Source organism: Enhydra lutris, unplaced genomic scaffold (genome assembly GCF_002288905.1).
Source record: "Enhydra lutris kenyoni isolate GAN:26980312 unplaced genomic scaffold, ASM228890v2 scaffoldscaffold50, whole genome shotgun sequence".
NCBI classification, from domain to species: Eukaryota; Metazoa; Chordata; class Mammalia; order Carnivora; family Mustelidae; genus Enhydra; species Enhydra lutris.
In genome coordinates, this window is record NW_019154134.1 from 7,206,254 (window position 1) to 7,225,859 (window position 19,606).

The 19,606-nt window shown below is 41.0% G+C and overlaps 1 protein-coding gene across 2 annotated transcripts in view; it reads right to left on the bottom strand.

The window, feature by feature from the left end:
• The window catches only part of LOC111156960 (ankyrin repeat domain 55), a 124,279-nt gene that overhangs the window by 96,092 nt on the left and 8,581 nt on the right, over nucleotides 1-19,606 (bottom strand). Inside the window, exon 1 of one of the 2 annotated variants that reach the window (XM_022518139.1) lies at nucleotides 1,614-1,638. The exons of the other annotated variant lie outside the window; for it this stretch is intronic. The gene's annotated coding sequence lies outside the window, so the exon portion shown is untranslated. Of the gene's footprint in view, nucleotides 1-1,613; nucleotides 1,639-19,606 lie in introns of those variants that run through there. 2 annotated transcript variants of the gene reach the window in all.

Here is a 19,606-nt window from a genome sequence, read left to right on the forward strand (position 1 = left end):
ATCAGTGGGCTTCCACAGCAGGCTGCTGCTTATCCTCGGTTTCAGCTCAGAGGCCTTACTGATCTCCATATTCCGCCTCAAGCAGCAGCCGCTTCCCTGCCCCATCCCAGTTACAATTAATACAATGAGCTCATTTTTCCTTCTTACAATTGCCCCTATCTGTAATTGTACTTCGTTAGGTCTTCATTATTTGTCTCCCTGTAGCTGATCCTGTCACTTTTCAATGTGCTTCACTTTCAACTTTCAAATGCCCATGTCTGTATTTCGGTTTGAGGGTATTTTTCCAGAATTCAGAAGGCGGCTCTGCTAGCTCTCAGGGTAGGTCAGAAGTTCCAGGGCTTACTCCTGCCCTCCCCAACCAATAGCAGCCCTCAACCAGTGACTCTTGGGAGCCCGTCTATACCCACCAGCTGCATTGTCTTTGGATGTAATGATTCTAAGGTGTACTGTTTTATGCCATTTCCCTAAGTTTCCCGTTTAAAACTAAGCTGTTGCCACCTGTGTTAACTGGTTTAAGAAGACCAGTTGCTGGGTTGCTGGTCCCTCCCTGTGTGATTTCCCCCTTTCCTACTAGTATTTTCCTGCATTTTTAAACCAGCTACTTGCTTTAGAATCGTCTCGGGGTCTGCTGCTAAAGAAACCTAAATTAAGATCCTTCTCCACTAGAGGGTAAACTTCCTAAGGGCCTGACCCTTGTCTGCTTTGTCCACTCTGTGTCCCTACAGTCTAGCACAGAGCAGGGCAAAAAGGAGGTGCTAATGAATGAAGAACTGCCCTGAATACTTCGAGAATGAACATCATTGAATGACTCCCCCTGCCAAAGCTGATAATGTTACATTAGGACCCAATTAACCGTCACTCTTTGGGGTAATTCCATACTAAGAACCTTCTGGTAAGAACTTATGATGAAACTTTCCCATATAAACAAGAAATCATCTATTTGAGAATTTCAGTTTTTAATGATATTTTGATTGCGCTATAAACCAGAGGAGAACTCACAGAAAAATTGTAGGTAGCTCTACATTTCATTCCGGCAAAACCAGAGCTCTTCCTGCAAGGGCTCAAGTTAGGGCAGGGAGAGCTGTACAGGGGCAGCACAAGCAGTGCTCAGGGCCTCGGGCTTCAGGCAGCCTTGAGTTTAGGTCCCAGCTCAAGCACATTTCTAGTACATTTATGATATTGAACAAATCATTTAACCACAGTTACAAATGAAGATCAAAAATACTCACAGTGGGGGCGCCTGGGTGGCTCAGTTGGTTAAGCGACTGCCTTCGGCTCAGGTCTGGTCCTGGAGTCCTGGGATCGAGTCCCATATCAGGCTTCTCCCTCTGACCTCCCCTCTTATGCTCTCTCTCTCTCTGTCTTTCTCTCTCTCTCTCTCAAATAAATAAAATCTTAAAAAAAAAAAAATACAGTGGGGAGCCTGGGTGGCTCAGTGGGTTAAGCCTGTGCCTTCGGCTTGGGTCATGATCCCAGGGTTCTGGGATTGAGCCCCACATTGGGCTCTCTGCTCAGCAGGGAGCCTGCTTCCCCTTTCTCTCTCTGCCTGCCTCTCTGCCTACTTGTGATCTCTGTCTGTCAAATAAATAAATAAAATCTTAAAAAAAAAATACAGTGGGGGCTCCTGGTTGGCTCAGTTGGTTAAGCATCTGCCTTTGGTTCAGGTCATGATCCCAGGGTCCTAGGATCGAGTCCCATGTTGGGCTCTCCGCTCAGCTGGGTATCTGCTTCCCCCTTTCACTCTCCCACTGTGTGCCTTCTCTCTCTCTGATAAATAAAATCCTTAAAAAAAAATACAACAAAACAGCAACAGTGTTGTTGCAAGCATTAAGACCCAATGATGTACATAAAATACTAGTATGGAAAACTGAGATCATGCACTGGTTTTAAAGAAATGTATTGAAGTCACTTATCTATATTACTAAAAAATGCCATTAGGTTTGTTTCTGATTATAGAAGAATACACATAGTCTTTTTTTTCCTGGTTGAGTTAATTAAAACTAGGCTAAAGAAATCAGTTAGTAGGTTAATTATTCATAATACTCATGGGAAAAGTTAATCTCTCAAAATGAACATGGGTATAACTTGAAGTGAACAAATACAGTTCTCTACCACAAACTTGCTAAATCCTGTAGTTTCTTGTAACAAATATAATATCATGAAGCCAAAAGTCCTTGGAGCTTTTAAAACAAAACTTTCAATATTTTCTCTCTCTCCCCCTTAGTAAGCAAGCTCAACTTTATAATGCCAATATGGCATCTAAGTCTAGATTAAACTTAAATTTATGGAAATTGGCACAAAAGTTTTTTGAATCTTGTTATTTTAAAATCTACTTAAAGGCTAAAACTAACCAGTACTTCACATTCTTAAAGTAGTTAGGTCAACAACTTCTTTATTTAGAACTTTCCATTAAGATGCATGATGTGTAGTTTCAATTATTTTAATTAATACCGGCTTAAATAATTCAAGTTTCTTTTATAATTTTTTCCACAGTGTTCATTGTAGATGAATGTTTGTTTTTGCTCCAAATTCATGTGTTGAAACCTAATCCCCAATATGATGGCATTTAGAGGTGGGGGTCTTTGGGAGCCGATTAGGTCATGAAAGTGGAGCCATTATGAATGGGATTAGTGCTTTTATAAAGACTTTTCTTTTTCTTTCTTTCTTTCTTCTTCTTCTTCTTTTTTTTATTTTTTAATTTTATTTTATGTATTTATTTGACAGAGAGGGAGAGCACAAGCGGAAGAGTGGCAGGCAGAGGACGAGAGAGAAGCAGGCTTCCCGCAGAGCACGGAGCCCAATGTGGAACTCGATCCCAGGACCCTAGGATCATGACCTGAGCCGAAGGCAGCCATTTAACTGACTGAGCCACCCAGCGTCCCCAGAAAAGTTAATATTACAAACGTGGCTTGCATTTTATTTCTACTGTACCCTGCTATTTTATAGGACTCCATGTCATCTTAAGGAAAGGTTGTTTAGTTGATTGGCTCAGCTGCATCATGAATTTCCAGCAGGACTGATGGGGCACAGTTTGGAAGAGGGTAGAGGAAGAGAGGAAACAGGGCTACACTGAAGAACACGGAGCCCTGAAGAGCCCCAAGAAGCCGTCATCGTTTTCATCATCACCACTATCGTTATATGACGAGTCAGTCACCCACCCTTCAAGCATCACTTTCCTGTGGTATCAGTGTGCAGGCTGCTTTTGCCTGTGTCCCTGTGGAAGTGGGCTTGCTTCTCCGTGGAGTGCGTTTCTCTTTACCACCGCCCCGTGCTCCCATGTCCCCCTTGTCCCCTCCAGTCCCACACCGCTTCTCTCCCTGATGCTACTCCCCTACCAGATCCTCAATTAGATACTTCTGTGAACAAGCCCAACTGGGGATGAAGAGGCAGTGGCTGCTCAAGAACATTATCAGCTGCGGAAAAGAATTGTGGACCACAGGACCACCGTCCTTGGTGCTCTTCCTGGAGTCAAGGGGTTTCTAAACTACTTCTGAAATAAGTGGACACTGTCCAGAGCTTATCTGGACCTTTCCTAAGGATAGATAGCCCGTACACTTAGGAGATCCCAGTGTTTTACTCAGAACTATATCCTTGTCTGAAATCTTGAAGAACGGAAAATTGATGGTCTCTGTCACTTCAGATCTCCAACCATTTGTTTACATTCTACCCACTCATTTCAGGAAGCAGCAATATGAACTTCCTCCCTATAAAATATATATATACACACACACACACATATATATATATATATATACACACACAAAATATATATATAATAATAATATACATATTATTCTTAAAATAATTTTCATGTTGCTCTGAGCTTATACCATGTACCTTTTAACACTCATCTACTTACTCATTCACACAAACATTTAGCACTTACTATGTGCCAGGGACTCTTACAGTTTAAACTATATCTTCTTTATAAAGACTTGTTTGACCTTTTAACATTCATTACCCTATTTGGCACTTAAGCATAAAATATTGATATTTTGCATGGTGTTTTTAAAAATTTGTTATATGATCATATTACACTTACATTTGCAACTAAATTCTAAGTTCCCAGAAGACCTGAGCTGAACAATAGGTCTTTCATCTCTCACAGTGCCAAAAGAGTGCTATGCTCACAGTAGCCAGTAATAGATACTGGTTTGTTAAATTCTCAGTGCTAAATGTCCAAATGGCAAATCCAACTTTTGGCAAAATGACGAATTGGGTGATGGAGGCTTCTGACTCCGCAGAGATTGCCCCTCTTCTCCCTTCCCAGTCTGCACAGTCCCATTCCCACTTAGTGCACACACCCCCATTTCTGACTTTGTCCTATGTTTTCCTTTTTAGTTTCCAGGCTGCTGTTAACTTATTTTTTTTTTTTTAAGATTTTTATTTATTGGGGCGCCTGGATGGCTAAGTCGTTGGGCGTCTGCCTTCGCCTCAGGTCGTGATCCTGGGGTCAAGTCCCGAGTTGGGCTCCCTGCTCAGCAGGGAGCCTGCTTCTCCCTCTCACTCCCCTTGCTTGAGTTCCCTCTCTCGCTGTCTCTGTCTCTGTCAAATAAAATCTTAAAAAAAAAGATTTTTTTTTATTCATTTGAGAGAGACAGAGAAAGCACAAGCAGGGGAAGGGGCAGAGGGAGAGGGAAAAGCAGATTCCCCTGTTGAGCCTGAGTAGGGAGTCCATTGCAGGGCTCCATCTCAGGACCCTGAGATCATGACCTGAGCCGAAATCAAGGAGCAGATGCTTAATGGACAGAGTTACCCCGGTGCCCCAGGCTACCAGGTAACCTTATACCTTCATGCACATCATGGTGAGTACTTACCAGGCATTTCTAGCATGCTGAGGTTAATCTGGAGCAATGGCTTTATTCATTCATCCATCATATGATAAATATTTAATGAACATTAATTAGGTACCAGGCAATGCTGTTGGTACTGGGGGCATGGTGGTGACCAAAATAGGCATGTGGTCCCCATTAATAAGAAGCTTTCAGTGTAGGGATGATTTATGAGACTACCTTTTGTGGCCTCCTGGCACCTCAGAGTCCTGGGATGCTATTCTTGGTCACTAGAAGCCTGAAGAAATATCTCTGAAGGACCACCCTCTGTAAGAACACAGTAACCCTCCCCATACCTGGGCAGATGGAATGCTCTTCCTTCTATCCTTCTGTTGAATAATGTTGCTCTTCTGGCCTCTAGAAGGCACGCTTGCTACCCTACGTGGTCAGATGAAAAACGGGAAGGGAATTTTCACCCTGCTATCCCAGTGGGATGTATTTAGCCTAGTACCCACTGATGAGCATGAATAATTTTGGCATTTTAAAATCCCAAATAGATCTTTAATTTTTTTTCCTCTGAATTGCATTTGTTTCATTTCTAGACTTGTATCTCAATTGGAAACCACAGGAATCTACCTTCAATTGCCTCTGGGTTGTGGCCATTTCCTCAGCAACTTGATGGCTTGGGAAAACAGAAAACGAAGCATAATAGAAACCCAACCCACAATGCTTTTTAAATGTGCGGATGGCGAATTTAGTGAACATCTCAAAAGTGTTTTTAAAAGTTCTAACTTTGGCCACATATCCTTTCCTTCTATTTTCAACTCATGAATGATTGGCCAAGTTCAAATGAAGTCCTGTGGTTTGAATTAAGCTAGCACGTCAGAGAGGTCTGGCTCCAGCAGGCTCACTCCTCCCCACCACTTCCTGACAGACTCTCGAGTGTTGAGAAGTTATTTTTCTTTGCATTAATTTTTCTGAGAGGAAATCCTTGTGAGGAATCCAGTTGAACTTGGCTCTCCAATGTTTCTTGTAGAATTAGAAAAACAAAATCTGAGGTTACTAAGCAGGTTAATGCAAGAGAAGTCTGTGGTTGTTTGCTCAGAATAGTGCTAATGAGGCCGAGTCTCAGTCCGTAGAGTCTCTCTGTTTTGTGACCACAGACTGTACCCCTAACGACCACAAAGGGGATGGGATAGGATAGCGTGTGTTGTGTCAGTGCCTGTCACTGCCAACTGCAAAACAACATACAATGTGACACATTCTTGGCACATGAGAGCCCGGCCTTGATTGCTGTAGTCTAAAGCGATGCTTCTTAAATTTTAATGGGCATACATATCATCTGGGGATCATCTTACGGGACAGATTCTGACTTAGCAGATCTAAGTAAGAAAGAGTCTGGATTTCTACCAAGTTCCCAGATGCTGCTGCTGGTTGGCCCATTTTTTAGGTAGCAAGGGGCCAAAAAATATTTCGAGTACTAAGTAAAATATACACTTATTGGGCTTTTACACCAAGATACTCTCTGGGCAGTAAAGACCTACAAATATTAACTAAGTCCCCAAGGGGCCATAAGAAATGCATCCGTAATAGAGGTGAGCCAGAGGTGGGGATTGGTTACCACCTGGAATATCTGTGGCGGTTTTTAGGTTAAAGGAGGAGTACAGGCCTATGGCTAGATGTTATTAGGGTCATAGAGCCTGAGCTTCCTTCAGAGTTCTGCCCCCATTCTCGTCCTGTGCATTTGGGCAAATTATATTTCTCCCAATATGTACACTGGAAATAATAGTGGTCCTTATCTTAAAAGGCTGTTGGATGAAATGGGATAGCAAAACAGACAGCACTGAAGTCAGCACCTACCTGCTCTCTAGAGATAACTGTGAAGTATTGAGGAATTTTATGAGGTACTTTGGTAGCTTGAAATTAGCAACGGTGGGAATATTTACACCGTGGAAATTGGCAAATACTACCAGTGAGGACTACTTTTTGTTTTTTTGAGAGCTAATTTACCAGCATACCACTTTGTATAAATTACCCAGTGCCTAAAGAGCTTGATATATATGAATACTATCTTAGCTACCTTACTGAATTCTTCTAGCACTTGTGGTCTGAAACACATCCTTTAGCACTGCATATTTTATACCAGTTTCCTTTTGAATAAATTCTATAATCGGGTTCTTCTCAAGAGTGGGTCTTTTGAAACTGGATGCATATTCTGCCATATCCCATGATTGATCAAAGCCTTGCTTTTCAAGGTCTCCAAGGAAACTACTGAGCATAATTTCAGAATTTTTGGAGTTCATTGCTACAAGAGTTTTGACTCCTTTCACAGGGAAAAATCAGAGTCCAAGCTGTACAACATCAGGATAGATCCCAAGATATTAATGTCTCTTCAAAGTTTGTTTAGTGAAAATCAGAAGAGGGAGAAAGGATGTATACAAGTGCTATAAAATAGGTATGTGTCCCAGTCACAAGTTTTCACACATTTGTCAAAATAGTTGTAGCTGGTAGCTTAACTGGGAAATGGCACCTGCCCTAGCAAGTAGGGAGGTAATGTCTCCCTGTGTATCTGTGCCAACAACATAGATCTGAACATAAGAGATCTTAAGAATCGGTCTCGCCATCTAATGTGAACGCCCTCAGCTCTTCTCTCCTGTCCCTCCAAATTTCTCTGTTCCTTCCCCTCGTCTCTCCTCAATCTCTTCTGCTGCAAAGAAATAAATGTCTTTTCTCCTTGAGAATGCTGGGCTACCGATAGTGTATCTCATTCTACATAAAAACTTCCCCTAGCAAGGCACATTTTGCACAACGGTTTAGAGCTCGACTGGAGCCTGACTGGCTAGGTTCAAGTCCCAGTCTTGTAACTTGATTCTGTTTAAGCTATGCCTTATTTTCCTCATCGGTAAAGTCAGAATCATATTAGGGACTTCCCATAAGGTGAAGTGAAGTAAATGGATTTAAATATGTCAAGCTCTTAAAGAAATGCCTAATACATAGTAGTTCTTATATACATTGATTATTATTTCCATCAATTATTCCATCTCTTTTGCAACTTCATCCTTTTCCCCCAAGATCCTTTTCCTTAGCCTACATATAGGCTCACATCTTTCAATCCTCAAAAAACTGAAACAATATAAAACAAAACTGTGATGTTTCTTCAAACAGGTTTACTTTTCCTTTTCCAGCATGCTTTGGGGGGAGCCTATATTTGCTCTTTCCTTCCTGACCACCCTATCTTTCCTTGGTCTGTTTAAATTTCAGTTCTATAGCTGCTCAGCAAAGGCCCTGTGGGCAGATACTGTGTTGACTGGACACCAGTTCTGACGGAACGGCTAGGATTCTCTTCCCCTACGGCTGCACCTATGGCTGGTGGAGTTGGTCGGTAATGCTTGCTATGAAAAATAGACAAGCTCAAATAATATTTTCCACATATCTCAGGCCTTCTACCCCTTAAGAAGCCAGGATTATTCTGGGGGTAGAGTGGGAGGAAATGTGGTATGGTGGAAAGAAGGGGGAACTTTGTTATCACAAGAACGGGGCCAAGTTCTCTTCTGTTCTACACATTGTTGATCATTACAGATGCTTCCCTAATACTTATTCAACTACTCTGAACTATTTCCCAGCAAATCACTCAGGACTCATGCCTTCTTATTTTTATGCTACTGTATCAGTTATCCAGGTTGGTTCTGACACTGACAGAGCCTGAACAGAGGTCCTGTGTCTGAGCCTCTAAGTTAGGCTTTTATGAGCAAGAATGAGTAAACCCAGGGGCTTTGGAAGGATTTTGTCCCTGAAGGAAGATGAAGCAGGATGATGAAATTGCTCAAAGGACCCAGATCTGACCCTTTAAATAAAGAAATGGGGCTTAGATGAAATCCTCTCCTGCTTGAAGCCAGTGTGGTTTTTCTCTGGTACCATCTATAATGTATCTAATCTCTTTCTAGCTCTGCCTCTAATCCCTTTTTCCTCTCATGAGAATCTTAACCCTGGAACTCCTCCTGTTATATGTCTGGAAAAAAATTCTGAATGTTCCAAGAATCATAAAACACATTAGAGCAAAAAATTATCTTAACTCTCCTCATTTTACAAACAGACTCAAGAGTTGATAATTCAACCAATAATTGTCAGAGAAAATAATTTTCCTTCATTTGTAGGAAGAAAAAATAAGGAAGTTTGGATTATTGCTCTGCTGGTCGAGGCGACGTTCGGGTTGCATGAGTACAGCATCAACAATTTAGTGACATCAAAGGTTTGGGGATTTCCTTTACACATTGTCCAAAAGGATGTTTTCACATGAGCTTGTGCCAGATAACAGTTTTGAAATGCTGAGTTGATACCCAGCAATCCCTTTTTGGATTTCACAATCTTTTTGTGAGACACAATTAAAAATATATCTGTTTTCTTCTCTACTGAAAGTGGCATTGGAGCGAACAGATTTATATTAAGCTCACAAAGCAGAGAATTAAAAATTTTAGCCAAACTGTTATGTACTGTATCTGATTTAAATTATGCTAAACAACTGGTTTGGTAGGCTTTGGGTCCCTAAAGTAACCATCTTTTGGGTATCATATGGACCTAGGCTGCACGTTTCTGGGTAAACCCATGCCTGAGTCCTTCCTTGGCCGGATTTGTCCAGTTTGTCAGTAGAAATGTGCTGTGGAAGCTCTACATGTAGCAATATATTAGCCTTTAGGCAACTTTTGCTTGGTGGAACATTTCATCTTCTGCAGGATGTAAGCTTCCAGAGTTTATATTCTGACATTTCCCCTCCTTTCCCTCAGGGAAACAAATTCTGTTGAAATCCAAATTGAGAAATAGAAGGAAAAAAGAGATCTTAATTTGCAGCAGGAGATTTTAGGCATGGTGAGGTTTTAGGAAACAAAACAATTTTTAAGAGCTAAATCTCAATTAATCTCTGAATCTCCAAGCAGACAACAGGCTTAAACTTTGCTTCATCCAGTTACGCAAACAAACCGAAATACTATGGGCATAGGAATAGAGTCATCATTTGATTATATATTCTCTTTGTTATAACTTAAGAGAGAAAGAACATACAGGGAGAGGCTTTCACTATTTGCCTGATAAACTGAGATGTGAGAAAAGTGGTTTTCATTATTAGGCAACTAATAATTGATGGGAATAAAAGGTGGCTATGATGATCTCTGAATTCCCCTTCTGGCAACGATAGTCTCCATAAGAGGAAATTAAGTGCTTTTCATGTAATTCTGTTTGCATGCAAGCATACTCTTGTGTATTAAGTTCTACGCTTACCATGCATGAATAAAGGTCCAAATCAGAATTCTTAAGTTTTTCTCAGTGAAACACCAAACAGCTGAGTTAGAATGATGTTTTAGAGAAGATCATTCACTGACCACTGATTGAGAAGAATGTATTGGGGGCGTCTGGATGGCTCAGTTGGTTAAGCGACTGCTTTCAGCTCAGGTCATGACCCTGGAGTCCTGGGATGGAGTCCTGCATCAGCCTGTCTGCACAGCAGGGAGTTTGCTTCTCCCTCTGACCCTCCTCTTCTCATGCTCTCTCTCTCTCTGTCATTCTCTCTCTCTCAAATAACTAAATAAAATCTTAAAAATAAAAAAGAAAGTATGTACTGGATACTCACTGAGCACCCGCCTGATATCTGGTGCCATTATTCACTATCCCAACATGCTTCGTAAATGAGCTGCCTATTCTTAGACCTACTGTATACCTGAACTCCTAATAATCAGAAAGGAGAAGTATTTTTCAGTCCAATTTCTCCGTATGGATAGGTATAAACTAAGGGTACATTTTATCCCTTCTCACATTATGATGCTTCTAGACCACTTTCCAGAGCAAGACTTGTGTGTTCAGAAACTTTCCTGCCTCTTGGAGAGGTATCCTTCCTTTCCAAGGCCAGCATCTGTGAGGCAGGTGCCAGTGGTCAGCTGTTCTAAGACCCAGCTCTACGGTTAGAACATAATCATCCTCTGAAACAAGCAGATTCCTTCGTATATCCTGACATCAGGAGAACAACCAGTCTAATACTCTGATTTCACAAAAGAGAAACCAAGGCCACAGAGGTATGTTCACCCACGCCAGTGTTTTCTCCACTGCTCCATGCCTACTCTTGCTCTGCGGGTGGAAACCAACATTGGCTAACTATCACAGGTGCCTTCTGGGGATGATCTCCTAGCCAAGGACCTGCAACTTTGAGAATTGGGCAATGTGAGGGACAGGAGTATCTGATCACACTTTTCAACACAAAGATACGTCTACAACTAGATGTGAGTCAGCCTATCAGCACTGATTGCCTCATTGTGCTCTCAAATCTGAATTTCCTCTGGAGTTAACCTGGCCCTTTGGATCTCCCCTCACCTTTTCAATTCCCTTTAAGTCCCATGATCCCTAGTTGCTATCTGGCTATAGTATTTCACATGAAACTTTCATGGATAAAAATATGTTCATAATTAACAGATAATTTGCATTAAGAGTTTACTATGGGCCAGATGCTGGGCCAGGCTCTTTATGTGTATTTTTTTTTTCATTTAATTCTTACAGGAGCTCCATGAGATAGGCAGTATTAATAGCTTCACCTGCAGATGAGAATATTCAGGTTTGGAGAAGTTAAGTCACTTGCCCAAAGTTCAAGAGCTAGATTTTGAATTGAGGTAGTCTAACTTCAGGCCTAAGTCCTGACTTATACTATTAATAAACCAAAAAACATTTTGAGCATTGACTTTATGCAAGCCATTCAGCAAGGCTCTGTGAAGGATGGGACTTCTAGCCCTGACGAGGTGTCTGGACATCTGAAGACCTGTTTAGCAACACATTATGTGATAATGCATAATAAGTAATAAGTCAGTAATAAGTTAAGGTGGGAACTTCATCTTTTTTTCTATGCATGTCAAGGACCTCTTTGGCAGTCTGGTAAAACATATGGACTCCTTATCAGGATAAATGCATAAAATAAAAAGCACAGAATTGCAAAGGAAACCAATTACATACCAACATAGAACAAAAAGTTTTAAAATGTTGTTGTATGGTGGTGTGTAAACTTCTGTACTAACACATCATGAACATCACCATTGTGAGAACCAGTGACATGGAGAGGAAAGAGCAGCGGGCAGCGAGGGGCCAGAGCTACAGCGAACCAAGCGGATATGGGGCCCAAACTGCTTCTCACACCTCTTCAGTTCACCCAACCCTAGGCTTCATTCCCAGAGATTGTGAACTGTGCGTATTTTCACTGGGCCGTGCATGTCCACACACTAGTTTTCTCATTGCTCCATAATAAGTAGATTTTCTCATGGCTCACTAAATAGACACATTTTGGCACCGTTATTACATCTACTGACACTCAAGTCCCACATCTCAGAGAGGGATTTTAAAAGGCTGTGCGCACAGGTTTCTCCGACATTTCTTCATCAAAAAGCAATTTTAAAACCACGGTTTTAAATACCAAGAAATGAATTTGGATAGATTTCAATAATTGCAAACAGTCATGTTTAATTCCAAGAGTGAGGTTTCTGTGATAGGCTTTCACTTTTTGCAGCAGGCTGGTGAAAGTTTCTTATGTATTTACAATGGGGAATTAAAATTCATTTCACTGCAATATGAAAACCTTTAAGAGAAACCTCACTCTTTGAATTAACCAGGCTGTTTATAATTATTCACACTTATTTTAATTCACTTTCTGGTATTTAGAGCTGCGGTTTTGCAATTGTTTTTTTCCAGGAGAAATACGGGTGTTTCTGGACTATGAACAACATATGGTCTCAAGATGTGGTTTTAATTTGCATTTCCCTCATGGGTAATGATGCTGAGCACCTTCTCATTTGCAATTTGACCATTTTGATATCTTTGTGAAGTGCCTGCTCAGGATTCTTGTCCAGTTTTAAAAATCATGCTATTGTTTTCTTATGGATTTATAGAATGCTTAAAAAGACATTCTTGATATAAATCCTTTGTTAGATGTCTGTGTGTGTGCATGCCAATCTAGGGTTTGGTTTTCTATTTTCTTAACAGTGTCATTTATTGAATGGAATTTCTTAATTTAATTAAATCCAATTTGTCGGAATTGTCTGTGTCCTATTTAAGAAACTGTGGCCTCCCCTGGGGTCCTGAAGATGTTTCTCGTGTTTTCTTCTACAAGTTTGGTTGTTTTACTTTTCAACTTTAAGTATATGATCCATCTTGAATGAATTTTTGTATATGGTTTGAGGTGAGGGCCAAGCTCCTTTTTTTCCACTTGAGCCAGCGCTATTTATTGAAAAGACCATCTATCCTTCTTTCACTGAATTGCTGTGGTGTCCTTGTCATGAAGGAAGTGACTGATCATATGGATGTGGATCTGTTAAACTGTATTCTGTTCCTCTGTCTACTGTCTATTCTTATACTAATACCACACGCTTTTAATTACTCTAGCTTTGATATCTGGTTTTGTTTTTCTCTTTCAAGACTGCCTCAGTTCTTTTAGATCCTCTGTATTTCCATATACGTATTACAAGTAGCTTGTCAGTTTCTACCAATTTAAAAAAGCTGCTAAGATTTTTGTTGGGATTGTACTGACTCTAGAGATGAATGTGGAAAGAATTGATATCTTAACAATGTTACATCCTTGAATCCCATGTTCATGTTATCTTCCTTCATTTATTGAGGTCTTCTTTTACTTCTCTGAGTATATTTTTGTAATTTTAAGTGCAGGACTACTATATATCCTTCATTAGATCTATAATTGATGTTTTTGGTGCTCTTAAAATTTTACTGTTTGCTTCTTTTTAAAAATAGATTTATTTTCCTGTTGAAATTCTGCAACTTCTCTTCTACCATTTCCTACATTTTCTTGAACATATTAACCATGATTATTTTATTTTTTTAATTTAATTTTATTTTATTTAGATTTTATTTATTTATTTGACACAGAGAGAGACACAGCAATAGAGGGAACACGCGGAGGAGTGGGAGAGGAAGAAGCAGGCTTCCCAGTGAGCAGGGAGCCCAATGCAGGGCTCAACCCCAGGACTCTGGGATCATGACCTGAGCTGAAGGCAATCGCCCAACCAACTGAGCCACCCAGGCGCCCCTCATGGTTATTTTAAACTACCTGTGGGCTAATGTCAATATCTGAATCACTTAAAACTCTTTTTCTATTATCCATATTTTTAAACTTGGATTTTAGTAGTTCAATCCCCTATGTTTTCACATGCATCATCATTTCTGCTTATATGCCAGACATCAATGAAAAATTATAAAGACTTGAGATAATGTCATCTTCTTCCAAGGTTGTTTTCTTCTGGCAGGTAGATAGTCAAGATCTTGAGAAAACTTGATTTTAGCTTCTTGGAGCTAGTCCATTTCAGTGTTTTCCTAACTCCTATGGATTGGTCCTTATTCATATAGCATGCCTCTTATTCTTAGGGCATGACTCTTCTGAGGTTTCAGTTCAAAGCCTGGGATTTGTACCGAGCTTAGTAAGGCTTTCGTGATGACTTCTGTCTCCCCAGTACTACTGAGATCTCTGATTTCAGAGGGGATGTATATGCAGAATTTCAGTGTCCTTCTCTGCTCACCTCTCTCCTCCAGGACTTGGCTCCCCTAGTAGCAAACTCCAAGCTGCTCCAAATTCTGACTTCTGCCTCTTCAGTCCGAGGAGACTCTGGTTGTATGCCCCCATTCTGCAATTTGCAAATGTCTGTAGGAAAATATCTGGGAAGAATGTGGAAAGAAAGTCACGTTATGGACTTTCTTTCAAGTCTGGTCTGGATTTGCTGTCTCCAGAGACTTCAGACAATTGCTTTAGATATTTTGTGCAATATTTAGGTTGTTTTTGAAGACAGTGGAAGTATAATGCCAGCTACAACTGTGTAAAGCAGAACTACTTTTCTGGGAAAACAAAACAAAACTTGTGCTAAGTCCCTTTCCCAGAGGGTATCACCTCATCTAAGATTGGAGGTCAGGGTGGGATGTAGGGAAAAACAAGAAAAGATCAATTATTATTCATTCAGGAAGAACTGTGCTGGGAAATGGAGCTTTGACAATGCACAAATGGCTTCCTAACCTTTGAAAACATGTTGAAGATTATATTTAAATGATTAACCCTGATAAGTCAATGAATCAGAACTCATGCTGCTTCCTACTCATTTTTGAAGGAAAAAAGGCGAAACCATGTATGGCTCCACAACTTTCCTCTGAAAATTGTTTTTAAGAATAAGTTGTCATGTTTTTATTTCTTAGTTGGGCATATCCGCAGTGTTCAACATTGATCAAAAGTAAAAGCATTTGTAACCATTACTGTCCTAGAACTTTGTGATAAGAGTAATTTAGGGCAGTCTTCTCTTAAGAATTCATGGCAAGAAAGTTTTATAAGCAATGTAGGGAGGGTGAATCAGAGAGGAAAAGAGCAGATAAGAAATTCTTTTTTAAAAATTTTTGAAAAAATTTTATTTGTTTGAGATAGAGTGAGTGAGAGAGAGCACAAGTGGTGGGAAGGGGCAGAGCCAGGAGCTACATGTGGAGCTCAATGCGGGGCTCAATCCCAGGACCCCGAGATCATGACCTGAGCTGAAGGCAGACCCTTAACTGACTGAGCCACCCAGCCACCCCAAGAGTAGATAGGAAATTCTTAAGGAGGTGGGTTTCTTAGATCTGGAAGAACGTTGGTATAAAGAACAGGAATGGCTATAAGAGTCATCCCAGGAATGATTCAGTCCAGTTTTCTCTGTCTCCTCTTCTAGTTAGTAACTCTTCAGTCACTAACTGGATTTGCTGTCTCCAGAGACTTCAGACAATTGCTCCAGGCAGCAGGGTCCCGATGCTGCTCAGGGTTCCCACTCCTGTGCTTATAGGCCTGTCCAGAGGACCTGAACTGGGAGTGAGGGTGTGGGTAGGAGGGTGGGAAAATTAAGAGGTAGATCTGCTAGATGTGTGAACTTCACCAAGTTACTTAATCAATCTGTTAAGAAGCTTTTCATTGCAAGTAGTAGGAAACTAAGCCTCAAAGGCTTAAAAAGAAGAATAACTCACTATCTTGTATATTAAGAAGTCTAGGATAGAAATTCTGTAGGATTGGTTGATTCAAAAGCTTGATAACAACACAATGCAGGTTCTGTCTGTCTTTCTACTCTGCCATCTTACGTATTGGTATTGTCTTTAGCTATTTGATTTCCTGAGTTACATCCAGACACAATACCTGAAGAAAAAAATGGAAAATTTCCTTCCTATGTATCTCTTTTTACTAGCTAGTAATCCTTTCCTAGGATCCCCCCAGCACACCTCATTTCATGATTTGTTGAACATAACTAGGTCCCTTGTTCCCACCTAAGCCAATCTCCAGTAAGAAGGAGGGATTCCTGTGACTGGCCTGCAGAAACTGTATTTAAGCCAAAGCCACCTGGGGAGAGATGGGCATTTGAATAAAAGTGAACTCTACCCAAAGGAAAGGAGGGTATTAGGTAGATAACCACTGGCGTCTATTATACTTGAATTTGCTGAGCCTTATTTTCTTCATCTGCAACATGAAGAATTTGGCTTTTGGAATTGTTATAAAGCTGAAACGCAAGAATCCATCGGTTATTCCTCCAAAAATTCCCTCTAGACTTGTATTCCTATATAACTTCTGAAATCGTGCCCCATAGGATTAAGGAGGTTGAGACTAACAGAAAAATTAAAGCTTGTTTTCCAGAGACTTGTTTCTCCCTAATCAGCTATTGTTTCTTTTCAGACCCCACTAACAAATCCACTAGCTGTCTCCACAGAGGCCTGGGCTGACACAGACCAAAGTCACCGATTCGATTCTAGCCTATGAACAAGCTAGGCTCTGCATTCCTTCCCAGAGATAAGGAGTTCTAGATCCCATCCAGTTTATACCAACTTTGGGAGGATGAGCACAACATTCTCCTTGTTTTACAGATCACCTCCTGATGTCAGGGCCTTAAATTTTGCCTCATTTCAATGTTAAATCTCCACCCCAAAGTGAATATGGGAAGTATGTTACACACATGTTTGCTCAATGCGGATGCTCCATCCTTCGTCATGGATAGTATTATATTTCCCCACCTTTTTCTCCAACATGTGCATAATCCCAACCGTTACAAATGTAAAACTTGCTCTAATCCCAGTGAGGGGAGGTGGATTTGAGGCTTGCCCTTCCATCTCCACAGCGGGTTCTCTCTGCAGTAAACCCTTTCTTCCCTGTCTCAGTGATCAGCTTTGCTGCATGTCAGGCATATGAACTTGGTTTTGGTTACCACTCTGCTCTACTGATAATACCTCCTAGCTACCATTTATTCTTGTCTTGGTGTCATAAGCTACAACAGGTGATTGATAGATATATATATATTAAATATTATAAATATATACTGATACTATGAATATATGTATTTATTTTTTTTTTCCTAATCCAACGACCAAAAATGTATTCATGCAATCTCTTCATTCATTCATTCAACACACATTTGATGGCTAGGAATCTCAACTTACGGACAACGCAACAGGTCTGGAGAGGCTGACTAGTATTTTTCGAATGACATAGCAAGTGAGTGGCCAAGTTAGACATGGGCTTAGATCTGTCTGATGCCACAGCTTACAAAATCTCTATGACTTCCTTTCCCAGAAGCCTCCTCAGGGTCCCATTTCACCAAGCTAACCAATGAAAAGGGTGGCTGGGAGCAACTATGGGGTGTCAACTCACACTCGAAGGTCCAAAGAAGAGAACATTCTTATTAGATTGCCTACATGAACCTCTTCCCTGGAATTTCGGGTTAGTTCTGCTTGGCTCCAGCAGGTGGCGGGCTGGTAACAGTCAGCACTTGCCGCCTCTACTCAGGAAGAAGTGACTGAAGTGGTGAGAGTGACTTTCTGGCAAACTGTACAGATCAGACTCATCACATTTTGATCCCACTCTGTAGGAAGGGCAGCTGGTTGTTCTCAGCTATTCCCACGCATGAAGTGAGAGATGAAATAAACTGCCTGTGAATTAACCTTTACTTTCAAAAAGTGCTCTCATTTCTATATACACAGTCATCCCAATTACAAATGTTGAGACGCTTGGAACAGACTTTCTCACCTATTGTTAGCAACTGTTTTGCTTTATTCACTTAAACGCTGTGAGCTCCCTAAGGAGTGGGTAGAGTGACTTATCTCTGGACACCCAACATCAGGCCCACGGTGTATTGTGGCTGCTCAGTCAGCATTGGCAGAGTGCATTCCTGAGTGTCCTGGGGTGGGATGATCTGGATCTGAGCTTTGTCTCAGTTATGTCCTATTTGGGAGGTTCTTAGTAAGTCATGTTCTCTCTGAGCCTCAGTTTCCCCATCAGTAACATGGTGATGATGATGATGATGATGGTGATAATTTCTAAGCCCACCTGGGACAGGGACAGGTATATGAAAAAAAAAAGTAATAAAGTACTGTCATGGGTGCCTGGGTGGCTCAGTCTGTTACGCGTCTGCCTTCTGCTTGGGTCATGATCTCAGGGTCCCAGGATTGAGCCCCTCGTTGGGCTCTTTGCTCAGCGGGGAGTCTGCTTATCCCTCTGACTGCTGCTCCCCCTGCTGGTGCATGAGCTCACATGCTCTCTCTCTCTCTCTCTGACAAAGAAATAAAATCTTTAAAAATATGGAGCACCTGTCAGATATAGTTTGTTTTTTAGGTCAAAGTGCCAAAGTTGTAAAATACACTAGTGGTTGATACTTCCTGATAGGGATTAGAATATAGAGTGCCTGGGGCCAGAATTTAGCCAGGTCCCACTGGGGACAGCTCATCTCCGGTTGTCATTTCCTGCCTACCACTCAAGGACTTCCCTTCATGGCCTCACGTGGAGAATAACTGAAGTGATCTACTTACTCTCTGTCCTGGCTCCAGCGCTACCTTTTTCAACCCTAGTTTGTGGAAGGTGTTATTCTAGGAGGTCCTTCCATTACCTGACTTCAACCTGCTTTTCCCAGGTAACCATCTGCCGTTCACTTACGTACATGCACAAAGAATTTACAGCAGACAGCGGTTTTACTCCTGGAAGCCCAAGGTGCCTTGAGCATTTTCAGTTCTCTGCCTCTGTGTGCTCTCATTCCCTCTCTTCCACATTATCCTCAAAACCACACTCCTCACTCTTGCCAAGCCTTCCTCCAAGAAGGCCTCCTCTAGCCCACACCTATCTCCTACCTTAGAACTCCCACTGCTCTCCTGAGGCAGTATAGATCACTGGATCTCTAAGGGCATGGTCTTGGGGGTCAGACAGCCTGGAATAAAATCCTGGTAAGTTATTTAAGCTGTGTGTGCCTCAGTTACCTTATCCTTAAAATGACAATAATAATAGTACCTACCTCATAAAGATGTTTTGAGGATTTAGTGAGAAAAGGTACATAAAAGGATTTAGCACAGTGATTAGGAAAGAGTAAGCACTCAATACACAGTAGTTAGTATTATTATCATCATTACCATTAAATAGATTACCTGATACTTCTTTGGTACATTTTTGGGCCATGCACATCTTCCTAGTAGGGCAATCAGCTTCTTATATTCAAGGACCATATTTTGTATTTATCTGTAGTCCTTGCTTTGCTTTGTGTGCTCCCTGAAAATGATAGCTATACCATAACTTTTTATTGTTCAGCCTTACCCAGTATTAAGAAATAAAACTGGCCCACAAGTTAATTTTTAGCACACAGACACTGGCTGATGATGCCATTGCAATGTGCCAGGGAACTTTATGAAGTTTTCTATCATCAGACACTGGCCATTCAAAACTCACACAGTAGTATGTAGGACTATAATATACACCTTATTAAGTTAAAGAGATTACTTTTATACAATTTGGGGATTATCTACAGGACAGGAAGAAACAGAACAGGAAAAAATGT